Source organism: Suncus etruscus, chromosome 6, assembly GCF_024139225.1.
Source record: "Suncus etruscus isolate mSunEtr1 chromosome 6, mSunEtr1.pri.cur, whole genome shotgun sequence".
Lineage (NCBI taxonomy): Eukaryota > Metazoa > Chordata > Mammalia > Eulipotyphla > Soricidae > Suncus > Suncus etruscus.
Window position 1 is genome coordinate 15,987,462 of NC_064853.1, and position 21,442 is coordinate 16,008,903.

The 21,442-nt window shown below is 48.4% G+C and overlaps 1 protein-coding gene across 1 annotated transcript in view; it reads left to right on the forward strand.

The window, feature by feature from the left end:
• The first annotated feature begins 5,809 nt into the window (after positions 1 to 5,809).
• Positions 5,810 to 21,442, forward strand: part of KANK4 (KN motif and ankyrin repeat domains 4) — a 92,202-nt gene continuing 76,569 nt past the window's right edge. The window contains exon 1 of the mRNA XM_049774385.1: positions 5,810 to 5,877. The gene's annotated coding sequence lies outside the window, so the exon portion shown is untranslated. The remainder of the gene's footprint in view (positions 5,878 to 21,442) is intronic.

Sequence of the window (21,442 nt, forward strand, 5' to 3'; positions counted from 1 at the left end):
CCTTTTGGAAACATCCAGCATTACCCTGAAACTGACAGGATGCCTGGGAGAAGCTTCAGACTTCAGGTAGGATCAGACTTGTGCTTCTTGGCTGTTGTTTGGAGGTTTGATTGTGGTAGTGGTGGCCACACCCTGATTACTGGGTATCATCAAAGTCATATTCAGTGGTGTTAATTAGGATCTGAGAGGACATGTAGTACTAGAGATCAAACTTGGAGCCCCTCACATGCGACATATATATATTCTATCACTTGAGTTCCTTTCCTGACTTCAACATTTTTTATATATATAAATCTTTATTTAAGCACCATGACTACAAGCATGTTTGTAGTTGGGTTTCAGTCATAAACAGAATACCGCCCTTCACCAATGCAATATTCCCATCACCAATGCCCCCCTCCTCCCCCAACCCTGCCTGTATTCACAACAGGCATTCTACTTCTCTCATTCTTTAACATTGTTTTTTTGGTTTTTGGGCCACACTCGGTGACACCCAGGGGTTACTCCTGGCTATGTACTCAGAAATCACTCCTGGCTTGGGGGACCATATGGGACGCAAGGGGATCAAACCTTGGTCAGTCCTAGGTCAGTTGTGTGCAAGGCAAATGCCCTACCGCTGAGCCACGGCTTCGGCTCCAAATTTGATTTGTTTTCTGAGCCACACCCAGTAGTGTTCTTGGCTCAGGGCCCAGGAGAACATGTGGTGTCAGATATTGAAATCATGTGCTCCTGCATGCAGAGCTCATGCTCCAGCTCACTTCAATGTATAAACACAGTATAAAAAGCATAGAATGGGGCCAGAGCAATAGCTCAGCAGTAGGGCATTTACCTTGCACGTGGCTCACCCAGGATGGACCCTGATTCAATCCCTGACATCCATATAGTGCCCCGAGCCTGCCAGGAGTAATTTCTAAGCACAAAGCCAGGAATAACCCCTAAGTGCCACTTGGGTGTGCCCCCCCCCAAAAAAAAAATAGAATGAACAAAATCTGTGTTTATCTGCTGTGTTATTGGTAAGACTTCTGGTCACCAGCAGTCTCATAGTAGATAGATTCAGGAAAGTAAAAGTTGCTACAGGGCTCAGAGGGATAGTACAGAGGTTAAGGTACTTGCTTATTTACAACTGACCTGGGTTTGAGTAATCCCTGGCAGGAGTGATCCCTGAGCTCAGAACCAGGGTCTGACCCTCCCCATCCAAAACGCTCTTATTGATCTTCCACTATACTGGGGGTTGGGGGCATCAGTTCTTCCAACCCCTGTGTTGTCCAAGAGTCAAAGCCATATATACTTAGGAGCTTTAGACAAACACCAAACAGGATAATGCATTGATCAGTGGGTGAAAATGTGCCTGTAGGAAGCTCCTCTTGTATTTCCCTGGGGCAGTGGGTCAATAGGAGCCATCTCTGAGTCTCTAGCCGCTCTGGAGCAAACACAAATCAATCAGCCATTCTAGGCACATGCTGCCCCCACTCACAGCTGTTGTTAAAGGTTACCCACACATCACTGATGGAGGCAGGTACTGTAGGATTTCTGCTACGGTCCAGGGAGAGGAAGCATACACATATCCAGCTCACCGCACTGCTTGTAGCTGGGCAGTCCCTTCTAGAAGCTGGATATGAGACTCCTCTTCAATGTTCAGGCCCTAAATGAGGGGCAGTTCAAAAAAAAGTAGTTTGGTTTTTGAACCATAACCTGCAGTACTCAGGGCTTACTTTTGGCTTTGTTCCCCCCCTAGTGGATCTCTGGGCACTATTTGCAATGCCAGGATTGAACTCAAGATAACCCTGTGTAAGTAAAGCAAGTGTTCTCTATACTGTCCTATCTCCCTGGCATCAAGTTTAGTCATTGAAGTCACCAGGAACCCAGTTTGCAGGGCACTCCCCAATGTACAAAGTTTAGTTCCTGGCTACGAACTCTGGTCTTGTTAGCTAGGTTGGAAGGTCACAGCCCAAGCATGGGGAGATGAGGCCTGCAAAGCTTCATGCAGAATCTTCCCTATACTCATAACTGGACAGTATTCATTCTTCCTCCTGCACCCCAGACTATAAATTTGCAAACCAGATTATACCTGAAACTCTAGCAATGGGCCTGGATTCTGCATGTTGTGCTAGCTGCTGAGCCTGAAGGACAGAAACGCTGCCTTATTCTGGGACAATCACTCAAGGTCTTTTCAGAACATTTGGTGCAGAGTCCACTGGTTGAGACACAGAGAGGCCTAACCGTGAGTGAGATTCTAGACCTGATGTCTGCATGGGATCCCTTCACCCCATCCTGTCTGTGGTTTCTGAGGTTGTCTTGGGGGAGGGGTGAAGGAGAGATATCTGATTAGTCCCCTTTTTTCCTCCCTCTATTTCTTAATACCCTATTCTGATTTTGGTTTATTATCTTTTTTTTCGGGGGTCACACCTGGCAGCACTCAGGAATTACTCCTGGCTTTGTGCTCAGAAGTCGCTCCTGGCAGGCTCGGGGGACCATATGGGATGCTGGGGATTGAACCCAAGTCTGTCCCGGATCGTCTGTGTGCAAGACAAATGCCTTACCTCTGTGCTATTGCTGTGGCCCCCTTAATTTTGGTTTTGGAAGTCCCAGCTGTCCCCATTCTGACCTCGTTTCCTCTGACTCAGCTTCACCCTCAAGTCATAGCTTCATCCCTGAGTCATCGGACTGAGCTTTCGAGGATGGAGGACGGGATCTGGCACTCGGCTTCTTCTTCCCAGGAAAGGCGCGACATCTCCACACCCAGTGGCAGCCTCAAGTCTAACTTAGCTCATATTGTCTCTTTCAAGAAAAAAAAAACCCTTCCTCTGTGTTCCTGGATGCTTGCAGGATACACCCTGCAGTGCTGGGGTTATTGCCAGTATAGAACTCAAGGGTTGCTCAGAGTGCCAGCATGAAACTGGGAGCTCTTGCCCGCAAAGCATGCCCTCTAGCACCAGTTCTACAGTCTCAGAAACATAAATCTTAATGAGATCAGACAATGCCCAGGACTCAGACTTCAGGGCCTATGTCAGAATGCCCAGAAAGCGAATTTCTGTTCCACCCAGATCCAGTAGCTTGTATAGCTTTGAGCTAGTTATGGAACTATCTGAAAGTATGTGAGTGTTTCTTCTGCCATAAAACAGGAATTAACGACCCTTATCAAGTCTTTCCCACAATTAGGGGCAATGGGAGCTTTTTTTTTGGTTTTTGCTTTTGGGGCCACTCCTGGTGTTGTTCATCAAGGCTTCCTCCTAACTCTATGCTCAGGGACCATATGTTGTGCCAGGCATCAAATCTAAATTGGCTGCAAGAGAGCAAGCACTCTACCTGCTGTACATTCTCTCTCCAGCCCCTCAATGGGATCTCAAATGTAATAATGTGAAGTAGCCCCAAATTTGGAGTGCGTTCTCTGCTCCAAAGCCCAGACCGAGGACATAAACTCAATCCTTTGGTTTTCACAGTGCTGACTTTTCTATGAAATAATTACTATTTTCAAAGGAGTTACAGGACTGGAGATTCAGCTCAATGGGCTGAATGCATACTTTGCATATGGGTTTGATCTAGTAGCACCTGGTCTTCTAAATGCTTCTAAACACTAAACCGTTACCACAGACCCAGGAATTGTATCCCAAGCATTGCCAGATACACCCCCAAATTAAAAAATAAGAACAACATAAAGGAGTTATCAAAAATTCAGAAAACTTCACTTAAACATTTATATCTAGAGCCAGAGAGCTAGTTCAGTGAGGAAGACATTTCCCTTATCTCCAACTGGCTTGAGATAGATCTCTGGGACCCCATATGTTCCCCTGAGCAGAAGTGGTCCCTGAGAATAGAGCCAGGGATAAGCCCTGAGCACAGCTAGGGGTGGCCCCAAACCAAACATACAACAACAATGGCAACAACAAAACCTAGATGTACACTTTTTCTTAAAACATGAGAAACACTAGATCCAGAAGAGGTAGTATTGGACCAGAGAGGGAGTACAGGTGGCCAGGCACTTGTATTATAAGTGACCCATGATCTTGGTTTAAATCTCCCACACCTCATACAAAGTCCTGGGCACTGTCAGAGGTCAATCCTGAGCACAGAGCCAGAACTAGCCGTTGAGCACCATAGAGAGCAGCCCAAACAATCACCCCCAACATGAGAAACTCAAAAAGAAAAAGAGGGAGAAGGCTAGAGAAATAGTTCAGCAGGCTGAGCAATGGTTTTACATGCCAGAGTCCCAGGCTTGATGTCCTTATCACATGGTCCTCCAAGTACTACTATGTGAGCTCGAGCACAGAACTAGGACTAGCCCTTGATAGCAACAGGAACACACCACCACCACCACCACCTCCACCAACACAGTGAGAAGACTGGCCAGATGAACCTCTTGTCCTGAGTGACAAAAAATGGACTTGAGTGAAGTAACAGTGGGGCAAGAATCTACACAGTCCTCAGCCCCCATTATAGCCCCCATTATATTCCTCCCAAATCTAGGGCCAAACCTGAGCCTATTAATTTCTCCTAAAAGGGCCCCAGGAAGGAAGTCATGGTACTGTGCATGTTTCATCAAAGTGGGAGAAATTTAGTGCCTTATCCCCAAATCCACTTCCCTTTCAAGGACACTGTTCAAATGTCACCCTTTGCTTTCGTCTCCCTGGCAACCAAGTTTTCTTGCCAAGGGTCTCAGGAGGGTCAGGGTTGGAGCTGGCGCTGGGGTTCACAGACTCCACCCTCTCCTATCACTGTACCCCATTTCTTTCTCTTCTCCTCTGGTGACCTGTACTGTGTTTACTGCAACTTGGGAGTACTGTTGGTTCAAAGCTTTGAGTTGGCTTTGGGTTGCTGAAAAGCACCCGGGAAAATTGCATTCTCCAGCTCTTGTTGTTGTTGTTGCTGCTGTTCTTTGGGTCACAAGCAGAGGAGCTCAAGCTTTACTTGGGGGCTTTGGGTGTGTGTGTGTGTGTGTGTGTGTGTGTGTGTGTGTGTGTGTGTGTGTGTGTGTGTGTGTGTGTGACCCTATTAGGCTTCAGGGATCAAACCCTGATCTTGCAAGCAAATACCTTATCCCCTGTACTACCTCTTCTGGCCTTGAGCGAGACTAAAGCAACAAATCAACAAATGGATAAAGAAACGGGATGAGAGAAAAGCTTACAGCCCCTAAACACACCTTGCACCCCTGCCGTGTAACAAACCCGGCGGGGCATGGTGGTTCCTCGGGTGGTGGTAGTGGGTTCGAGTTCTAGCCCTGGGCACTTTCCTGGCCGGAGAGGCAGGCGTCCCTCGCCCCGCCCCACAACTGTTATAATGGGGAGAAACGGGGTGACCGAAGGTGGAAACGCTTGCTGAGCCCAGCCTGGAGTTCCGCGCTCGCGTTTGCACAAGTTTGCATCCAGCGGGCTAAGAGAAGACCCTCCTCCCCTGGCTTTCTCAGGGCCGCCCCTTCCCACGCCCGCGAAGGCGTCTGGAGGGGACTCTCCCCAATCCACCCCACCCCACTCCACCCCATCAGCGAAGGCGGGGACTGGGCGGCGGAGCTGCGCCCCAACCCAACCCCGGGTCCCGCGTCGGCGGTGGCAGCTCCCCGCAGGCCAGCCGTGCACCCCGCGACGGTGTCCCAGCCTGCTGGCCAGAGGGCGCCCACGGGGTCCCGGGACCCGGAGTCTGTCTGTCTGTCTGTCTGTCTGTCTGTCTGTCTGTCTGTCTGTCTGTCTGTCCGTCCGTCCGTTCGTCCGCCTGTCCGCCTGTCTGTCTACCTGTCCATCCGTCCATCTGTCTGTCCGTCCGTCCGTCTGTCTGTCTGTCTGTTTGTCTGTCCGTCCGTCCGTCCCCTTGGCGCGGTGCACCCCGACTCCGCCGCAGGCTCCCGCCCGCCACCTCCTGCTGGATTCTTTCGGCTCGCCCTGCTAGGTAAGTCCCCCCAGCCACCCCGCACCCCATGCCCCGCGCCGTGGCCCCGGCTCCCGGGACACTGGAGGCTGCGGGGTCCTTGCAGCCTCTCAGGGCTCCTGGGCACCCCAGGGGCTTCGGAACGGAGCCCAGAGGCCTCGGAGGTGCTGCCCCAGCTCCCCGTGGCCGAGCCGGCCGCTGCGGTCCAGGGCTGCAATTGCAGGACGGAGCTGGCTTCTCGGTCTTAGACCAATTCGGGCTTCTCTTCAGGTTGCTTCCACCCGCAGAGCTCTCCCTCTTCCCACCGATCCCCATCTTCCTAAAGCCCCTAGCGTTGTAACTTTACAGCGTGGAGCCACGATCTTAACTGGAGGCAATGAGGGGTCCCTTGGGAATCCGGGAGCGCCGGCCCGGCAGCAAAGATGCTTTAGGGAACTCGAGCCCCTCTTTGCTGAGAGTCCCTGGGATTCGCTTCTCTCTTAAGGTCAGACCTTTGGGCCAACTTCATGGGGTTCCTGAGTACATACATACAGGACATGACATGGAATGTGGAGCCTCCTAGTCCCCATAGACACAGAATCTGCTACTGCGAGCATCAGCTAGGAAAAGGGGGGTTTTAGCTTACAAGCTCAGGGGTACAGGACTGCAGGAACAGGAGGAGGTGTTTTCCTGGGGAGAGGAGGAGGAAGAAGAGGAGGAGAGAGCCCCGTCCTACTGACCATGACCCTCTCACTGGCTAGGGTCTGGTACAGGGTGACCAGAGGCCAGGGAGAAAGTTTAGAAACCTGCGAGGAAAGTAAATGCAAGTCTTGGGAACCTCTAAAAGCGACTCAGGAGGACTCAGAGCTACGAGTGGGAGGGGGGATGTCTTTGAGATGCTGCCTTTTCGGGGGACATACCTGGCAGTGCTCAGGAAGGGTTACTCCTGTCTCTGCACTCAGGAATTACTCCCTATGGTGTCACGTTATTTTCTCATATGTTTGTACACTTTTGTATGTTAATTTATGAATGATTTTTTCAGTAAAAAAGACATTCAAGAACCAAAAGATATAAAATTGGCCTCGGGGGACCATATGGGATGTCGAGGATCGAACCTGGGTGGGCTGCAAAGCAAATGCCCTACCCACTGCCCAAGGCTCCAGCCTCCAATGTTACCTTTTATCCCAACCGTCCTGGAGGGTACAAGCGCCCATGGAACTAATGGGGCTCAGGGAATATCAGAGTTGCAGTCACTTCGCAAACACTTGCCTTGTCCATTCAGTGGGCTGGGGAGTGGAACCCCCATAAGGACAGACCCTCACTGACTCTTGGGGTGTCTGAGCGGGCTGCACATCAGTGTGCAGGAAGAGGTAGTTCCAAGAGATGCAGGCACAGGGACAGGCTGGATTCTAAACCCAGAAATATCAGTAGCATCCGCGAATTGCAAAGAATCTAGACTGGGTGGGCGGCAGAGGCAGAATCCATTCATTACAGAGACTGAGATGTTTTTGGAAGGTGGGAAGGAGGGGTCTTCCATGCAATGCTCAGGGGGTTCCTGAAGCCATTCCCAGTCAGAATCAGGGCTACCTTTAGTGCTGCCCATGGACTATGTGGTGCCAGGAATGGAACCTGGGCCCTCTGCATGCCAGGCATGCACTCCAGCCCTTAGCACCATCTCCCTGGCCTGAGATGTTTTCAGGGGCTCAAAAGGATGGGCCACTTTTTTATGCATCCTCTGAGCCAATCAGCATCTTCCCTTTGAGGCATCATCCTGAGCACTTGGTGATGAAGGCCACAGGAATTGGTGACTGAAATTGCAAACACAGCCTTGCTGCATGAACTCCCTACCACGGCACCACTCCAGTTGCCAGGTGATAACAGAACTTTCTTACACTCACCCCCTTTCTTGCCCTCTGGGCTCATCACTGACCAGGGCTTTAGCTCAGTCATTAGTAAGATTCCCACAGGGAGCTGGCAGCCAGGAGCCCTGAACTGGGTGGTAAAAGCTAGAAGGAACTTGAGAGGTTGAAACAGGGGTCCTCAAACTTTTTAAACAGGGGGCCAGTTCACTGTCCCTCAGACCATTGGAGGGTCTGACTATAGTAAAAACAGAACTTATGAACGAATTCTTATGCACACTGCATATATCTTATTTTGCAATGAAAAAACAAAATATACAAATACAATATGTGGCCCATGGGCCATAGTTTGAGGACCACTGGGCCCCTGAAACAATAGCACAGCAGGTAGGGAGTTTGCCTTGCACCTAGCTGACCAGGGTTTGATTTGTTGGCATTGTGTATGGTTCCTCCAGCCTGCTAGGAGTGATTTCTGTGTATTACCAGGAATAACTGAGCATGTTGAGTGTGGCACCCCCCAAAACAAAACAAAAACAACAACAACAACAAAAACTAACTTGGGCTGGAGATGGTTCAATAGGTTAAGCATATGCTTAAAGGCCCAGGTTTGGTCTCTGGTACCACATGACTCCCCAATAACTCTAGGAGTGCCCCTGATCACTGAGCTGGGAGTAGCCTCCAGCACCCCTAGGTTTGGCCCTTACCCCACAGGTCAGAACTGTGTTTCAGAGCCGAGAAGGACACACAAAGCCAGCATTTCGCTTCTTGGGAGAGAGCCATTTGTTCTTGTATGTCTTAGCTTTTGCATGGGGAAGGTGAAGGGCTACTTCTGTCCTTGGGGTCCTGATAAAAATTAGATATGAATCCTGGAAGATCTTGGTTTTGAAAGACCACAGGATTCAAAATTTTCTTCATTTACAGAACTTAGGAACAGGGTTTTGAGAAAACTGATACTCAGGACCTGAGCAATAGCATAGCGGGTAGGGCATTTGCTCTGGATGCAGCCAATCCAGGTTTGATCCTTGGCATCCCACATGGTTCCCAGAGCACCACAAAGAGTGACCCCTGAGCACAGAGCCAGGTTTAACCCCTGAGCACTGCTGGGTGTGCTCAAAAATAAAAAAATAAAGGGAGGGGGACCAGAATGATAGCACAGCAGTAGGGCCTTTGCCTAGCATGTGGCTGACCCAGGACAGACCTAGATTTGATTCCCAGCATCCTATATGGTCCCCTGAGCCAGAAGCAATTTCTGAGCACATAGCCAGGACTAACCCCTGAGCGTCACTGGATGTGGCCCAAAAATAAACAAACAAAATTCAAACAAAAAAGAAAAGAAAACTGAGACTAAGTGATGTATGGAGGCTGAGTAAGGTGCTCAGGTGAATAAGAACATAAGAATATCCCCTGACCCCATCCAATATCTGACTCCCAGCCAGGGCTGCTGACATCTCTCTCTCTCTCTCTCTCTCTTTCTCTCTCTCTCTATTTCTCTCTCTGTGTTTCTGTCTCTGTCTCTCTCTCTCTCCATCTTTCTCTCCTCCTCTTTTAGAAAGCTCATGCTTCCTAGCCAGGAGCATCTCTCTTCTCCCCACCCCTGTCCTCTCTCTCTCTCTCCTTATTCTCTCCATCTCTCTCATCTACCTGCTCTCTCCTTCTCTCTCTTCCTCTTTCTCTCACTCACTAGCTCTCTCCCCACTCTTCCTCCTAGCCACTGCCCTGGCTGGAAGATATAACTTGGCTTTGCTTTAGTTCAGTAGATAGGGTGAAAAAAAAAACCTTGTTCTGAATGTTTTTCCTCCATCACCATTGCCTTGTCGTTGTTATAGTAACTGGGAACACACACACATGCCTGGCTGTGGTGCTTGCACGTTGTCAGCAGTGGTGCTCACAGGGATCCCACATCTGGTTTCGGGGATTCCCTCAGGTCTGCACTTCTGAACTGGCTGCGCTGACACATGTGCTCAGCAGGCTTATGCTTCCTGTCCATGGAGCTCCTACTTCCCTTTAGGTGGGATCTTGCTCTCCCCCTTCTGTGGTGTTTACATTCTGGCTAGAATTATTTGCAGTCCCAGACTCCTAGAGAGCAGAACTGGTGGGGTCAAACTGCAGAGGTGCCTGGACCCTGGTTGGCATGTGTGGGACTCTGGGGAGTTGAACGCATTATTTCTTTGGGTTGAAACTCTTCCCATCCCTCCATCTGCCATACACACCTATGGTAGAGAGGAAGGGACCCAGAACTCACACATGCAAGACAAATAGTCTGCCATGTGGCTCTGGTAAAGCTCATGCCTTGAGTCAAAGCCATATTATAGCATGTAGGGAGCTTTCCTTGTACACTTGCCAACCTGGGCTCGATCCCTGGCAGCCCATATGGTCTCCTGAGACTTGCCTTAAACGATACCTGAGCACAGAAACAGGAGTAAGCCTTGAGCACTGCTGGATGTGGGTTGAAAGCCAAAAAACAAAGTGTTATATTTTGGTTTTGTTTTGTTTTTTTTGGGAGGGTCACACCCAGCTGTGCTCAGGAGTTACTCCTCACTCTATGCTCAAAAATCGCTCCTAGCAGGCTCAGGGAACTATATGGGATTGAACCGGGTCTGTCCCGGGTTGGCAGCATGCAAAGCAAATTCCCTACATCTGTGCTATCACTTTGGTCCCCCAAAAGTGTTTTTTTTAATAAAAAATAAAAAGGCTTGGGGCTGGAGCAGTGGCGTTAGAGGTAAGGCATCTGCCTTGCAAGTGCTGGCCTAGGACAGATCACAGTTCGATCTCCCGGCATCCCATATGGTCCCCCAAGCCAGGAGCGATTTCTGAACGCATAGCCAGGAGTAACCCCTGAGAGTCACTGAGTGTGGCAAAAAATAAATAAATAAAAAGGCTTATGCATTACTGTGGAAGCCCTGGATTTGATCCTTGGTTCCACCAGAAAAACAAAGGCGTCTTCCTGCTGAGTCCAGTCCACAGCTAACTTTTTGTTTTGTTTTGTTTTGCTTTTGGGGTCACACTGGGTGGCACTATCCCTCCTGGCAGGCTCAGGGGACTATATGGGATACAGGGGATTGAACCTGGGTTCATCCCGGGTGCGTGCAAGCAAATCCCTTACTGCTGTGCTATCACTGGCCCAACAGCTAACTTTTCTTTTTTTTCTTTTTCTTTTTTTTGTTTTTTTTTTTTTGTTTTTGGGTCACACCCGGCGGTGCTCAGGGGTCACTTCTGGCTCTATGTTCAGAAATCGCTCCTGGCAGGTTCAGGGGACCATATGGGAAGCCGGGATTCAAACCACTGACCTTCTGCATGAAAGGCAAATGCCTTACCTCCATGCTATCTCTCCGTCCCCCTCACCCCCCCAACAGCTAGCTACCTTTTCTTAACTTCAATTTGAACAGCAATTTCTCAGCCCTGTGTTTTGTGCACATGCACCTTCCATGTTTCCCATGGCAGCTCTGTCCCTGAGTCTGAACACAACAGGAGTGCAACAGTCAAGTCTAGAACACGTGTGTATTCAGTTTGTGTATCCAGTTTGGACATTTCCCTTTACAGCAATCCGTGGGATGACTGTCCCAATCCTAGATTCAAGCCATTTCCTCCTGCAGTGAACCAGGAGGCTCGAGAAGTAGCTACCTTCCCCTGGCTTTTGGAGCTCCTGCTGGAGAAATCTGGGGTGGCCAATCTCCCTGTGTCTGGGCCAGAGACAACCCTAATCACTGACCCTCATGTGTAGCAACAGCTGTGAGCGCCTTCCTTCGTACTAATGAGCTGTGTGATTTACAGCTGGAGTCTCACCTCTCTGTGCTCCCAAATGCTAATCTCTCAGACCTAGTGTTTAGACCAAGTGGCTTCCAGAAGGCCTGTGAACAGGCTCCAGGCTGCGTGGATAATATTTCAAAGTAGGATTAAAGGAGAGAAGAGGGGGCCATCTCGCTAAAAATAGGCCAGCCGCAGTTTGCAGCAGAAAATTAATGCAGTCTCTGGATTTCAAGTAGAATGGCTAATGCGAGACGCAGGCGCTTACAGACAGAGTGGTCTGGAGACGCTGGCTGGAACATTCTTTCTCCCAGGGAAGAAGTCGGCTTGCACAAGGAAGATGCTCTCTCTCTCAAAGGTGTCTGAATGGGGATGGGAAAGGGTGTGTGTGTGGGGGGGGGGGGGAACTCAGGCTTTGTGGGGAAAAGCTGATACCAGTTTCTACTCTATTGCCAATTTTTCCTCTTCCCAATAAAACTTAGCAGCTGGAAGTCTCTCTGCCCTTTCCTGCTTGTGAGTCCAGCTCCTTTGTATCTGCAGTGTCCTTGGGTTTGTATTTCTTGCTTGTGGCTCTGATGTCAAGGGACCAGGGAGGGCAGAGGAGAGGGTGTATGTGTGTGTGTGTGTGTGTGTGTGTGTGTGTGTGTGTGTGTGTGTGTAGAATTTGCTCTGGGCAGGAAAGAAAAGAGCAGCTATAGGCATGATTGCTCTGCATAGCCTAGGGTCTATCCAGTTACCAGGATGCCTCTCTTGAGGTGGACCCCAAGGGTCCCAGAGATATCAGCATCCTTTTCATCCCACCCTCTGCCTCCTTCACTCCAAAAGTGATAAGGAGGGGGCCGGAACAGTGGTGCAAGCGGTTGGGTGTTTGCCTTGCACGAGCTAACCCAGGACAGACCATGGTTCGATCCCCAATCCCCCATGGTTCCCCAAGCCAGGACCGAGTTCTGAGTTCATAGCCAGGAGTAGCCCCTGAGTGTTACTGGGTGTGACTCAAAAGCCAAAAAAAAAAAAAAAAAGTGAGGAGGAGCAGTGGCTGGAGAGATCCTTCAGGGGTTAGGCACGTGTCTTCTCTGCAGTGTTTTCATTCAGCTCTGGTTCAATCCTTGGCATGGCATATGTTCCTGTAAGCACTCCAAGGGGTCCCTCCTGAGCATGGAACCAGGAACTCCCCTGCCATGTTGGCCCACCACCCAATATGTTTGTTTGTTTGGGTGCTTGTAAATTACTCTTGCCTCTGCTCGGGCATCACTCTTGGCAAGCTCAGGGAGCTATAGGATGTGCTGGGACTCTAGCCCAGCTCAGCTGTGTGTATAGAAGCACCCTACCTGCTGTACTATCTTTCCAGATGCATCAAATAAATCAATTTTTTTAAAAAGGAAATGAAAAATGCTGCACTGGGAGGCAACTGAATGAATTCTTGACCCGTCACAGCCTAATATATTGAGGGTGTGTGCAGAGGATGATTTGGAGGGCTTCCGAGCAGTGCTCAGTGGACCCGGGTTCTCTCCTGGCAGTTCTTGGTCACCCAAGCTGGTGGTTCAATGTGAAAGCCTGAATGTGCTCTACTGTTTGGGCTCTGCAGTGCAGGAGACCCCAGGCATACCCCAGCAGTCTTGGAGAGCTCCAGGACCACACCCAGGCTGAGGAGGTGGTGGTTACGGTGATGCAGGCTGGGCCAGGGGTCCTTCTCAGGTCCGACATGCAAGGGAGGAGGAATTTATCAACCACACAATGAGCTTCTTTTTAGAGATTATAATTAAGCCTCGTTTGTATTTAAATAAATTTAAATTAATTAAATACATAAACAAGTAACCCTGAAAAGATATCCATCACCACCATATGCTTCAGGGCATGGGGAAGGGCAAGAATTGGGGAAGATGGGGCGGAGCAGTGGCACAAGTAGTAGGGCGTTTGCCTTGCATGTGGCTAATCTAGGACAGACTGTGGTTTCATCCCCCGGAGTCCCATATAGTCCCCCAAGCCAGGAGCAATTTCTGAGTGCATAGCCAGAAGTAACCCCTGAGAGTCACCAAGTGTGGTCCAAAAACAAAAAAACAAAAAAACAAAAAAAAAGAAAAGAAAGAAATGGGGATGAAGTGGGTCGGAGCAATAGCACAGTGATAGGGCGTTTGCCTTACATGTGGCCAATCAGGAATGGAACCAGTTCCATCCCCCACATCCCATATGGTCTCCTGAGCCTGTCAGGAATGATTTTGAGCACAGAGCTAGGAGTAACCCCTGAGTGCTGCCAGGTGTGACCCAAACACCAAAAAAATAAAATAAAATAAAAATTGGGGGAAGAGCTTCATGGGATCTTATTTGGGTGGTGCTAATGGCATGACCTAAGTCCTTATAGCAGGCAGAAAGGGATTCCCCCAAACAACACTAATGAAGAGGGGGGGTTAATCATGCAGTATAGTCTGGGGCTGGAGGGGCTTTATCCTCCACTTTCACTGCAGACCCCTGCACACACAAGCATTCCACAACCAAGCTCATGGGTCAGAGGGGACCCCTCCTGTTTTGCATGTGGTTACTTCCTCCCTCAACTATGAGCTGGAGTCTGCTCTGAGGCCTAAAATGCTGATGAGGCAAAGTGAGTTTTGGGCCAATCAGACAAGAAGGGAGGGCAGAGGGTCTTCCTAAGGCCAAATTTGAACTTAGCTGGACAAGAGGTGAGGGTGGAGAGCAGGGAATCTTTCAGGGAGTCTGTTGACTTCCATAGAGCCTGTGAACTTAGAGATGATGACAATTTAGCATCGTCCTCCTGTGGTGAACCTAGGTAACAAACTGACATGTCTCTGCAGTGCTCTGACACTGTCTCTAATGAAGTCACAAAGATTTTGGCATCTTTTTACAGCCTCTGCAGGAATCTGGAAGATATTCATGGCAGGCACAGCTTTAGCAGTTAGTGCCCTGACTCCCAAAACTTGCTCTTCAATGCACAAATAAAATACACTTGCCATTGTATTATGCTGATTGCAGAAATTTTAATAATTCTATTTCATTCTCATGGACTTTTCCTTGTAGCCAAGCAATATGTTTTTCTGTTTTGCTTTGTTTTTGGGTCACACCCAGCGGCACTAGGTGTTACTCTTGGCTCTACGCTCAGAAATTGCTTCTGGCAGGTATGGGGGACCATATGGGATGTCGAACCTGCATCTGTCCAGGGTCTGCTGCTTGCAAGGCAAATGCCCTACCATTGTGCTATCTCTCCGGCCCCTAAGCAATATGTTCTATTTCATTCTACTTCATACTTGCAAAGGGGCTGAGATGGAACCCAGGTCACCTGCAAGCAAGACAAATATTTTACCTCCCAGCCTCATCCTTGGCTGCCGGCTCTGTATTTTATCAGATATATCTGACAGCTTTATTTATTTATCTATCCCCCTCCTTCCCTTTCCTCTGTGGATGTTGTTGCTGTGATAAATGGGGACTTGAGAGGTGTCATATGCATGAACTCATCTTGATGCTCAAACACACAGCTCAGTGCTCACTGGAAACACACTTCACTTGTGCTTCTTTGACATGTGCTGGGCACTCACAGCTGCTAAGTGGAGACTTCCAGACGTTGGCTTCGGTGTCCATGACACAGACAGGGTTGAATTGGCCTGGCAGGAAGCGAGTCAGAATTAACTCAATTTTTTTTTCCTTTCCCCTGCTCCCCCCTTGCTTAGTAGACCCATAGATCTCTCTTTAGCTAATTAACTCAAGACCTGTCTTGAGTTGGGGGAGGTTCCATGGACTAGTTAAGCAAATTTGTAGGCGCCCTTCACTTGTGGGTTTTGATATCTAGCCAGAGGTTAATTTACAAATTGTAGACTCACTGGGGCATCTGGTAGGGTCAATTCCTAGCAGCCCACAAACCCACCAGCCCCGGAGTTAACTGCTGGCCTAACGCTGATTTTATGGAAACGACCATGGAATAGACAGTTGTGCTTCTGGGAGGCTGGGAGATTAATAAGTGAGTCATTGGTTCAAATGCAAACTAGCATCCTGGGACAGGAGCAAAGGAGCAAGCGCTGGAGGAAACGGCTTTGAAGTTGTTCTTAAATGGAGGGGAGAGAGGCCATAGGATGGGGGAGGACTGACCAGATGTTGGTTTTTGAAGAGGAAGGGCAGAGAGAGGCGACATTAGAAGTGTGGTTGGGTTTTCGTTTGCTTTTATTGAACATTTAACTTATGCCAGACTCTGGCCCTAGGCATTTATGGGGTTGTTATTTAATCTTTACTGTCCTGCCTGATGTTGGGATTCCCATTGTATTGGCGAGTAAAGTGGTTAGAAACTGGCTTTCTGTGCTGCCTCAACACACACACACACACACACACACACACACACACACACACACACACACACACACACACACACTTGCGCATGCGCAGCAAAAAGGGGACTGAGAGAAAGAACTCAAAGGACTGGAGCACGTGCCAAGTAGCCCAGACATACTGTATGTAACCCCCCAAACTCACTGCAGACAAACACAAAATATGAAAGCACTGTGTCAACGTTCAGTTTCAATAAGAATTTTCCCATCCCTTTCCCCTTCATTTTCTCCAGTCTTGTGCCTGCTCCAGCCCCATCCTTCATCCTATCACAAGCCATTTGCTGAGGGAGTGAGGTCAGCATTAAAAATAAAGATCAGGGGCTGAAGTGGTAGAACAGCAGTAGGGCATTTGCCTTGCACTCAGCTGACCCTGGATGGATGTGGGTTTGATCCTTGGCATCCCATGGTTCTCTGAGCCAGGAGCAATTTCTGAGTGCTGATGGGTATAGCCCCCCCCCCCCCAAAAAAGAAAAAAGATCAGAGACCGGTGCAATAGTACAGTGGGTAGGATGTGTGCCTTGCCTGCAGCTGACCTAGGTTCAGTCTTTGGCATCCCATATGGTCTCTAAATCAGCCAAGAGTGATTTTCTTTTTTTGGGGGGAGGGGTTACACCCGGCAGCACTCAGGGGTTACTCCTGGCTCTACGCTCAGAAATCGCTCCTGGCAGACTCGGGGGACCATATGGGATGCCGGGATTCGAAGCACCTACCTACTGCATGTAAGGCAAAAGCCTTACCTCCATGCTATCTCTCCAGCCCCATAAGAGTGATTTTTGAGCACAGAACCAGGAGTAACCCCTGGGTGCCTCTGGGTATGGCTTAGAAAAAAAAAAAGAGAGAGAGAGAACAGAAGCTGGAGTCATAACACAGTGGGTAGGGTGTTTGCCTTGAATGTGGCTGACTAGGTTCAAGCCACAGCATCACAGATGTCCCCTAGAACCCCACTAAGAGTGATCCCTAAGTAGAGTAAGCCCTGAGCACCATCAGATGTGCCCCCAACACCAAATAATAAAAATTGAAGTGGTGAAGTGGGGGCTGAGAGAAAGGATATAGGGACCAAGGGAAGGTAAAAATTAGGATATAGGAGATATGCTGGGAACGGGAGTGGAAGGAGGACAACATTGGTGGTGGGAATGCCCTTCATTCATTGTCACTATGTACCGTAAATAGTTTTGTGTAATGAACTTCAGTCACAATAAAAATGTAAAAGAAAAGAAAATAGACTATTTCATAAAGGCATATAAATTATTTCATAAAGGTATGTAATTATCAACTATACCTTTATGTATTTGATAGACATACAAATATTATGCATTTATAACAAATTTGCGTTGGCCCTAACAATTTTTAAAACTGTCTTTTGTTACAGCTCTCAGAGCATATTTAACTTGAAGCTTATTGAAAATCGGATACAAATTTTTGCTTAGCTTCTGAGGTACTAATTTGGTTTTCAGCGGTCCTTTTAGGAAATGTTCTCTTCTTTTTGGAGAGGAGTTTATTTTCTGCTTCAATTTACAAGTTTGTCAGGGCCAGAGGGAACTACAGCAAGTAAGATATTTGCCTTGCATGTGCTGACAAGGCACCCACTAGCACCCACTCAGGTCCCAGGAGTGATTTAAGGGCAGAGAGCAAAGACTAAGACCTCAACACTGCCAGGTATGGATCCTCCAACCCCACCAAAAAGAAAAGAACATAACAAAAATGTTGTCGGTCTCTAAACAGGTAAAACTAATTAATTGATGCATCAAGTACAAGAATTTAAAAAAATGCAAATTCATAAAAGTACACATATAATGTACTTTTTATGACAGGAACCAACTACAAATATGTTTGTAACCATGGTGCTTAAATAAATATATAATTAGAGAAATAAAAAGATGACACCCAATCAGGATTTGGAATTTTAGGGGTGCCAGAAGTAGTCAAGGGGTCTGAAGGTCATTGACCCTTTACTTTTACTGAGTAAATGATTGCTAAGGAGCTGCCCATTTTCAGGGGTGCTGACTGACCCCACTCTTTTTGTGAGGGCAAGAGGAGTCTGTAGTCCATACCCAGTGGATCACAGGGGCTAGTTCTAGCTTTATTTTCAGGGTTACACACTAGTGGGTGGGGAGGGAATCAGGTAATACTGAGATTAAAAAACATCTCCTCAGCACCACCCTTTCTGGTGGTGCCTGCAGTCTCCTGCCCCAAGAACTTGCTCCATGGGTAGCCTTGAGGCTGGAATTTTTTTGTAGAGGAAGATTTAATTGTTTGTTTTCTTTTTGGGACACATCTGGTGCTGCTTTGGGGCGACTCCTGGCTCTGTGCTCAGGAATCACTCCTGGTGGGCTCAGGGGACCAAATGAGAAGCCTGGTATTGAACCTGGGTTGGCTGCTTACCCTACTGGTTGTACTATTGCTAGGGACTTACAAAAATCTTTGCACTTCATTTCCTTGCCTTTAAGATAAAGAGTTCAAAGAGATGAAGCCTAACTAACTGCTTCCAGGAGGATTTCCGGTGCCTGAGCTGGCTTGTGCTGAGGCCAAGCCTGTTAATGAGAAAGTGACTTCTTGAGAAGCGGATTCTTGCTGCTGCCTAAAGAAGGCATTGAGGAAGGGGAGAAGTCGGGGGAAGAGAAGTGAGGGGTCCTAGTCCCCTTGCCCCAGATGCTTTGGGGAAGGGCCTGCTTCCACCCTGAGGCAGACTTCTCCCCCACCACCATGCATCTCTGCTTTCTGGTCAGATCTCTGAGCTTTTGTCTCTGGAAGGAGAACTTGTGGTCTGCCCTGTCTGACTCCAGCCCTGTCTCCGTATGGGTGTCAGTGGGTTCTAAATTCTCCTCAGAGAGGACCTTGGTGCTTCTGAGAAGTTCAGACTCTGCCCAAGTGGCCACTGCTTCCCTGACCTAGAGGTTGTCTGAACTCAGGGTGAGGGAGAGGCTAGCACAGGAAAGAAGGCTTCTGGCCTATGATGGGAGGAAAGGGGGAATCTGGGGAGGCACTCGTGCAGGAGTTTCTTGGTCTCCCACAGATCACAGCACCCTGTTTTCCTGCCAGACAGGGTGAGTCTGCCCCACAGTGGCCTTTTTTTTTTTTTTTTTCAACCACAGTGGCCTTTTGAGAGTGTATCCACTTCATCTTCTGCCAGCCCCAGATGGGCTCATTCATGAGTGTCTCCATCTCCCCTTGTAATAGCCTGTCTGAAGCCCAAAGTCAAGAGCAGAGTGGAGACAAATGGTGACTTCTGCACCCCTCTCCCCACCTCTGTGTATTGGGTGCTGCTGAGCTTCCCCCATATTACCACTTCCGGGGCAGAAGCACAAAGGAGCCAGCATCCAGCCTGGTCAGATGTGGGTTCTGACTCCTGCAGCTCTATATCTGCCAAGGCTCCTCTGAACTGGCACCTTTCTCCTCCCACTTAATCTTTGCCCCCAGCAGTACTGACTAGTCCATAAAGGAGATCAAGGGTCAGATGCTCATTACAAGATAATTTAATGGGACCACTTAATTTCAGGGTGCTGAGGGAGCATAGAACTGGATGCCCCATCCTGAGTGGTGTGTGAAGTGGGTTGCTGACCTTGAAAGCCATCTTGAGAGCTGGAAACAAGTTACTATATGAGGAAGGATGAGGAGGATGGTAGGTAGAGGAGGGAACTGAGAATTTCTACAGAGCAATTGTTTGTTTGTTTGTTTGCTTGTTTTTCCAGTTTTGGGGCCACACCCTGGTTACGCTCAGGGGTTACTTCTGGCTCTGCACTTACAAATTGCTCCTGGTTCAGGGGACCATATGGGACGCTAGGAATTGAACCATTGCCCGTCCTGGGTCAGCTGCATGCAAGGCAAATGCCCTACGGCTGTGCTATCACTCTGGCCCCAACAGAGCGATAGATTTGCTGATGATTGGTTGGCAAAGACAGGGCAGGATCCCCTGGGCAGGTAGGGGTGGAATATTGCACGGGTGGAGGCACAGTTGGACACCTATGTGGGATGAGGCCTGGACCCCTTCCACTTTGCTGTCTCACTCATGGGCACATGAGCAGCTTTGCATTGGCAGGTAGACTTTATTTGACCTGCAGAGTTTAAGAAAAAGCGAGGCTGAAGAGATAGGCTGAAGAGATAGTATGGAGGCTTGCCTTTCATGCAAGCCTGTCATCACTTAGTACCCCTGGGCACCACCAGTAGTGACCCCTGAGCACAGAGCCAGGAATCATCCATGAACACCCCCAGATGTGCTTCGCCCCCCCAAAAAAGAGAAACAAATCAAATCAATATTTAAAAGTTAGATTTTACATAAATTGACATTCTTGGCTTTTAAAGAATGTATAAAGGTGGCACACACACTCTCCCCAGTCATCCTCACAGCAGTTCCTGCTCAGCTGTCTCACTAGAGTTAACTCAGTGAAATCGGAAATCTGCTAATAAAATGTTAATGCATGGCAGAGTCAGAGACGGAACCTTCTAAGCCCTTAGCACTGAGCTAAAGAGGAGGGAACACTTTCATTTCTCCTAGGCAAGCTCGCCTGGTGAAGTGTTCCAGAAGCCTGGTGTCTGCAGGCTTGGAAAGGAGAGACAATGGGGGTGCACCCTTGGGAAGGGGGGAGGTGAAGGACCTGGTGTGGCATTGTGTCTGCAGCTCTCAGCTACCAAGTCTGGCATATGCTGGGAAAGGCACCTACACACCTGTCCTTAGCAGCTGTGTATTGCACCATGTGTTCTAGATCTTTCTCTTAGTGGGACTCTTAAAGGGCAAGGTGAAATTGCCTGTCTTCTGCTTCCTCCCTCCTTTTCTCCTTCTCTCCTTCCCTTTCTCCCTCCATCTCTTCCCCTTTTCTTTTCCCTTCATCCTTCTTCCTTCCTTCTTTCTTTTTCTCTCTTTTTTTCTTTCCTTCCTTTCTTCCTCCTTCCTTCCTTTCTTCCTTCCTTCTTTCCTTCCTTCTTTTTCTCTTTTTTCTTTTCTTCTCCTTCCTTTCTTTCCTTCTTCCTTCCTTCCTTCCTCCTTTCTTTTTCTTTTTCTTTCTTTCATTTTCTTTCTCTTTCTTTCTTTCTTTCTTTCTTTCTTTCTTTCTTTCTTTTTCTTTCTCTTTCTTTCTTTTTCTTCTTCCTTCCTCCCTTTTTCCTTCCTTTCTTCCTTTTTCCTTCCTTCCTTCCTTTCTCTTTCTCTTTCTTTCTCTCTTCTTTCTTTCTTTCTTTCTTTCTTTCTTTCTTTCTTTCTTTCTTTCTTTCTTTCTTTCTTTCTTTCTTTCTTTCTTTCTTTCTTTCTTTCTTTCTTTCTTTCTTTCTTTCTTTTCCATTTTTTCTATTCCCCTCTCTCTTTGTTGTTGTTACAACCAGAGTTTACACACCCTCCTTGTTTAACTGCAGTGCTCACCAAAAGTCCCTAGGTCATGGTGCTCCCACACATGTCTCAGAGCACACCGAGAGTTGCACTTATTTATTTATGTTTTGGACCCAGACCCACAGTGCTAGCTCTGCATTCAGGAGTCACTCCTGGCATTGCTCAGGAGACCATATGCTGTGGCAGGAATTGAACTTGGATTGGCCCTTTCAGAGCAAGTGCCCAATCTGCTGTACCATTGCCTTGACCCTTTTAACCCTTTTAACTTTTAACTCCTTTGAGATGCAGTGCTTGGAACTGTGGGCTTGGTACTTGGGACTCTTAGCTAAGGAGCCTAGTCAGGGTGCTGGTGCTGTGGGGGT